This window comes from Callionymus lyra, unplaced genomic scaffold (assembly GCF_982586985.1).
Source record: "Callionymus lyra unplaced genomic scaffold, fCalLyr1.hap1.1 HAP1_SCAFFOLD_72, whole genome shotgun sequence".
In the NCBI taxonomy this organism is placed as follows: domain Eukaryota; kingdom Metazoa; phylum Chordata; class Actinopteri; order Syngnathiformes; family Callionymidae; genus Callionymus; species Callionymus lyra.
Genome location: NW_028258576.1, coordinates 151,548 through 157,500, shown reverse-complemented (window position 1 = coordinate 157,500; position 5,953 = coordinate 151,548). Strand labels below are relative to the sequence as shown.

General features: G+C 61.9%; 1 non-coding gene across 1 annotated transcript; it reads left to right on the top strand.

Annotated features, from left to right (window-relative positions):
• The first annotated feature begins 2,087 nt into the window (after positions 1-2,087).
• LOC148058573 (5S ribosomal RNA) lies at positions 2,088-2,206 on the top strand. Its single transcript, XR_015709710.1, has one exon. It is a non-coding gene; the product is annotated as a 5S ribosomal RNA (ribosomal RNA).
• Positions 2,207-5,953: the final 3,747 nt, after the last annotated feature.

The window sequence follows — 5,953 nt, the reverse complement described above, 5'->3', positions numbered from 1 at the left end:
GGGGAGCCTCCTCCTGCGGGCATGGAGAACCAGGGGGCCTGGGGAGCCTCCTCCTGCGGGGATGGAGAACCAGGGCGCCTGGGGAGCCTCCTCCTGCGGGGATGGAGAACCAGGGGCCTGGGGAGCCTCCTCCTGCGGGGATGGAGAACCAAGGGGCCTGGGGAGCCTCCTCCTGCGGGCATGGAGAACATGGGGGCCTGGGGAGCCTCCTCCTGCGGGGATGGAGAACCAGGGGGCCTGGGGAGCCTCCTCCTGCGGGGATGGGGAACCAGGGGGCCTGGGGAGCCTCCTCCTGCGGTGATGGGGAACCATGGGGCCTGGGGAGCCTCCTCCTGCGGGGATGGAGAACCAGGGGGCCTGGGGAGCCTCCTCCTGCGGGGATGGAGAACCAGGGCGCCTGGGGAGCCTACTCCTGCGGGGATGGAGAACCAAGGGGCCTGGGGAGCCTCCTCCTGCGGGCATGGAGAACATGGGGGCCTGGGGAGCCTCCTCCTGCGGGGATGGAGAACCAGGGGGCCTGGGGAGCCTCCTCCTGCGGGGATGGAGAACCAGGGGGCCTGGGGAGCCTCCTCCTGCGGGCATGGAGAACCAGGGGGCCTGGGGAGCCTCCTCCTGCGGGGATGGGGAACCAGGGGCCTGGGGAGCCTCCTCCTGCGGGCATGGAGAACCAGGGGGCCTGGGGAGCCTCCTCCTGCGGGGATGGGGAACCAGGGGGCCTGGGGAGCCTCCTCCTGCACCAGGGGGCCTGGGGAGCCTCCTCCTGCGGGGATGGGGAACCAGGGGGCCTGGGGAGCCTCCTCCTGCGGGGATGGAGAACCAAGGGGCCTGGGGAGCCTCCTCCTGCGGGCATGGAGAACATGGGGGCCTGGGGAGCCTCCTCCTGCGGGGATGGAGAACCAGGGGGCCTGGGGAGCCTCCTCCTGCGGGCATGGAGAACCAGGGGGCCTGGGGAGCCTCCTCCTGCGGGGATGGGGAACCAGGGGGCCTGGGGAGCCTCCTCCTGCGGGGATGGAGAACCAGGGGGCCTGGGGAGCCTCCTCCTGCGGGCATGGAGAACCAGGGGGCCTGGGGAGCCTCCTCCTGCGGGGATGGAGAACCAGGGCGCCTGGGGAGCCTCCTCCTGCGGGGATGGAGAACCAGGGGCCTGGGGAGCCTCCTCCTGCGGGGATGGAGAACCAAGGGGCCTGGGGAGCCTCCTCCTGCGGGCATGGAGAACATGGGGGCCTGGGGAGCCTCCTCCTGCGGGGATGGAGAACCAGGGGGCCTGGGGAGCCTCCTCCTGCGGGGATGGGGAACCAGGGGGCCTGGGGAGCCTCCTCCTGCGGTGATGGGGAACCATGGGGCCTGGGGAGCCTCCTCCTGCGGGGATGGAGAACCAGGGGGCCTGGGGAGCCTCCTCCTGCGGGGATGGAGAACCAGGGCGCCTGGGGAGCCTACTCCTGCGGGGATGGAGAACCAAGGGGCCTGGGGAGCCTCCTCCTGCGGGCATGGAGAACATGGGGGCCTGGGGAGCCTCCTCCTGCGGGGATGGAGAACCAGGGGGCCTGGGGAGCCTCCTCCTGCGGGGATGGAGAACCAGGGGGCCTGGGGAGCCTCCTCCTGCGGGCATGGAGAACCAGGGGGCCTGGGGAGCCTCCTCCTGCGGGGATGGGGAACCAGGGGCCTGGGGAGCCTCCTCCTGCGGGCATGGAGAACCAGGGGGCCTGGGGAGCCTCCTCCTGCGGGGATGGGGAACCAGGGGGCCTGGGGAGCCTCCTCCTGCACCAGGGGGCCTGGGGAGCCTCCTCCTGCGGGGATGGGGAACCAGGGGGCCTGGGGAGCCTCCTCCTGCGGTGATGGGGAACCATGGGGCCTGGGGAGCCTCCTCCTGCGGGGATGGGGAACCAGGGGGCCTGGGGAGCCTCCTCCTGCGGGGATGGGGAACCAGGGGCCTGGGGAGCCTCCTCCTGCACCAGGGGGCCTGGGGAGCCTCCTCCTGCGGGGATGGGGAACCAGGGGGCCTGGGGAGCCTCCTCCTGCGGGGATGGGGAACCAGGGGCCTGGGGAACATTTTCAACACTTTGGGGCATTTCACAAGCGCTTCCCTCGCTTACGGCCACACCACCCTGAATGAGCCCGATCTCGTCTGATCTCGGAAGCCAAGCAGGGTCGGGCCCAGTTAGTACTTGGATGGGAGACCGCCTGGGAATACTGGGTGCTGTAAGCATTTTTTTTTGCCATTATTTGTGGGTCAGAAAGTGAGAAAAGTGACCTAAAATAGAACCGGGACTAGGCGGCAGTTCCCCCCACCAGGCGGCGGCATTTGGGGCATTATTTGTGGGTCAGAAAGTGAGAAAAGTGACCTAAAATAGAACCGGGACTAGGCGGCAGTTCCCCCCACCAGGCGGCGGCATTTGGGGCATTATTTGTGGGTCAGAAAGTGAGAAAAGTGACCTAAAATAGAACCGGGACTAGGCGGCAGTTCCCCCCACCAGGCGGCGGCATTTGGGGCATTATTTGTGGGTCAGAAAGTGAGAAAAGTGACCTAAAATAGAACCGGGACTAGGCGGCAGTTCCCCCCACCAGGCGGCGGCATTTGGGGCATTATTTGTGGGTCAGAAAGTGAGAAAAGTGACCTAAAATAGAACCGGGACTAGGCGGCAGTTCCCCCCACCAGGCGGCGGCATTTGGGGCATTATTTGTGGGTCAGAAAGTGAGAAAAGTGACCTAAAATAGAACCGGGACTAGGCGGCAGTTCCCCCCACCAGGCGGCGGCATTTGGGGCATTATTTGTGGGTCAGAAAGTGAGAAAAGTGACCTAAAATAGAACCGGGACTAGGCGGCAGTTCCCCCCACCAGGCGGCGGCATTTGGGGCATTATTTGTGGGTCAGAAAGTGAGAAAAGTGACCTAAAATAGAACCGGGACTAGGCGGCAGTTCCCCCCACCAGGCGGCGGCATTTGGGGCATTATTTGTGGGTCAGAAAGTGAGAAAAGTGACCTAAAATAGAACCGGGACTAGGCGGCAGTTCCCCCCACCAGGCGGCGGCATTTGGGGCATTATTTGTGGGTCAGAAAGTGAGAAAAGTGACCTAAAATAGAACCGGGACTAGGCGGCAGTTCCCCCCACCAGGCGGCGGCATTTGGGGCATTATTTGTGGGTCAGAAAGTGAGAAAAGTGACCTAAAATAGAACCGGGACTAGGCGGCAGTTCCCCCACCAGGTGGCGGCATTTGGGGACCCGTAGTGTGGGCAGAAAACTCACCAAAGTGACTTAAAATAGAACCGGTGCAGGCGGCATGTTCCCCCACCAGATGGCGGCATTTGGGGACCCGTAGTGTGGGCAGAAAACTCACCAAAGTGACTTAAAATAGAACCGGTGCAGGCGGCATGTTCCCCCACCAGATGGCGGCATTTGGGGACCCGTAGTGTGGGCAGAAAACTCACCAAAGTGACTTAAAATAGAACCGGTGCAGGCGGCATGTTCCCCCACCAGATGGCGGCATTTGGGGACTTGTAGTGTGGGCAGAAAACTCACCAAAGTGACTTAAAATAGAACCGGTGCAGGCGGCATGTTCCCCCACCAGATGGCGGCATTTGGGGAGCCGTAGTGTGGGCAGAAAACTCACCAAAGTGACTTAAAATAGAACCGGTGCAGGCGGCATGTTCCCCCACCAGATGGCGGCATTTGGGGACCCGTAGTGTGGGCAGAAAACTCACCAAAGTGACTTAAAATAGAACCGGTGCAGGCGGCATGTTCCCCCACCAGATGGCGGCATTTGGGGAGCCGTAGTGTGGGCAGAAAACTCACCAAAGTGACTTAAAATAGAACCGGTGCAGGCGGCATGTTCCCCCACCAGATGGCGGCATTTGGGGACCCGTAGTGTGGGCAGAAAACTCACCAAAGTGACTTAAAATAGAACCGGTGCAGGCGGCATGTTCCCCCACCAGATGGCGGCATTTGGGGACCTGCAGTGTGGGTAGAAAACTCACCAAAGTGTCCTAAAATAGAACCGGGACCAGGGGGCCTCTTCCCCCACCAGGTGGCGGGCTTGGGGGGCTTGGTTTCCGGGTAGAAAACTCACCAAAGTGTCCTAAAATAGAACCGGGACCAGGGGCATGTTCCCCCACCAGGCGGCGGGCTTGGGGGGCTTGGTTTGCGGGTAGAAAACTCACCAAAGTGTCCTAAAATAGAACCAGGACCAGGGGGCATGTTCCCCCACCAGGCGGCGGGCTTGGGGGGCTTGGTTTGCGGGTAGAAAACTCACCAAAGTGTCCTAAAATAGAACCGGGACCAGGGGGCCTCTTCCCCCACCAGGCGGCGGGCTTGGGGGGCTTGGTTTGCGGGTAGAAAACTCACCAAAGTGACCTAAAATAGAACCGGGCTAGGCGGCATGTTCCCCCACCAGGCGGCGGGCTTGGGGGGCTTGGTTTGCGGGTAGAAAACTCACCAAAGTGTCCTAAAATAGAACCGGGACCAGGGGGCATGTTCCCCCACCAGGCGGCGGGCTTGGGGGGCTTGGTTTGCGGGTAGAAAACTCACCAAAGTGCCCTAAAATAGAACCGGGACCAGGGGGCCTCTTCCCCCACCAGGCGGCGGGCTTGGGGGGCTTGGTTTGCGGGTAGAAAACTCACCAAAGTGACCTAAAATAGAACCGGGCTAGGCGGCATGTTCCCCCACCAGGCGGCGGGCTTTGGGGGCTTGGTTTGCGGGTAGAAAACTCACCAAAGTGTCCTAAAATAGAACCGGGACCAGGGGGCATGTTCCCCCACCAGGCGGCGGGCTTGGGGGGCTTGGTTTGCGGGTAGAAAACTCACCAAAGTGTCCTAAAATAGAACCGGGACCAGGGGGCCTCTTCCCCCACCAGGCGGCGGGCTTGGGGGGCTTGGTTTGCGGGTAGAAAACTCACCAAAGTGACCTAAAATAGAACCGGGCCAGGCGGCATGCTCCCCCACCAGGCGGCGGGCTTGGGGGGCTTGGTTTGCGGGTAGAAAACTCACCAAAGTATCGGCAAAATAGAACCAGGGAAGGGGGGGATGTCGGTCACAAGGTGCCCGAGTCAGAGAACCAGGAAAACGGACATAAATCCAGAAAACCTCGGTGTCTGACTGCTCCTCAAAAAGTGGTCTTTTTGATGTCACGAGCGCAACCACCTAGAGGTTAATGGGGAGGGATGGTGTGAGCGCAAACGGATTTTTCCTAAGTGTGACTGCTCCTCAAAAAGTGGTCTTTTTGATGTCACGAGCGCAACCACCTAGAGGTTAATGGGGAGGGATGGTGTGAGCGCAAACGGATTTTTCCTAAGTGTGACTGCTCCTCAAAAAGTGGTCTTTTTGATGTCACGAGCGCAACCACCTAGAGGTTAATAGGGAGCGAGTACAACAGGGGAGGGAGTGAATGGGCTCGGACTGTGGCCGAGCCTGGTGCCTCAAAATCGGACAAGGTTGGACTGGAAGCCCGCTGAGAACTCTGGTTCTTTTGCCAGACGAAACGAATTTTTTCCGAGTGTGACTGCTCTGCAAAAAGTGGTCTTTTTGATGTCACGAGCGCAACCACCTAGAGGTTAATGGGGAGGGAGTGGAAAAAACGACAAAGTGTTGAGCTCCGGACCGGGATGGCGGGCGACTCGAGCGGTCATGCCCGACTTTGAGACACTTTGTCGCGGTCATGCGAGCGACCTCCACTGCTCCCCGGAGGTGCCCCGGACCGGGTTGGCGGGTGACTCGAGCGGTCGTGCCCGACTTTGAGACACTTTGTCGCGGTCATGCGGGCGTCCTCCGCCGGTCCCCGGAGGTGCCCCGGACCGGGTTGGCGGGTGACTCGAGCGGTCATGCCCGACTTTGAGACACTTTGTCGCGGTCATGCGGGCGACCTCCGCCGGTCCCTGGAGGTGCCCCGGACCGGGTTGGCGGGTGACTCGAGCGGTCGTGCCCGACTTTGAGACACTTTGTCGCGGTCATGCGGGCGTCCTCCG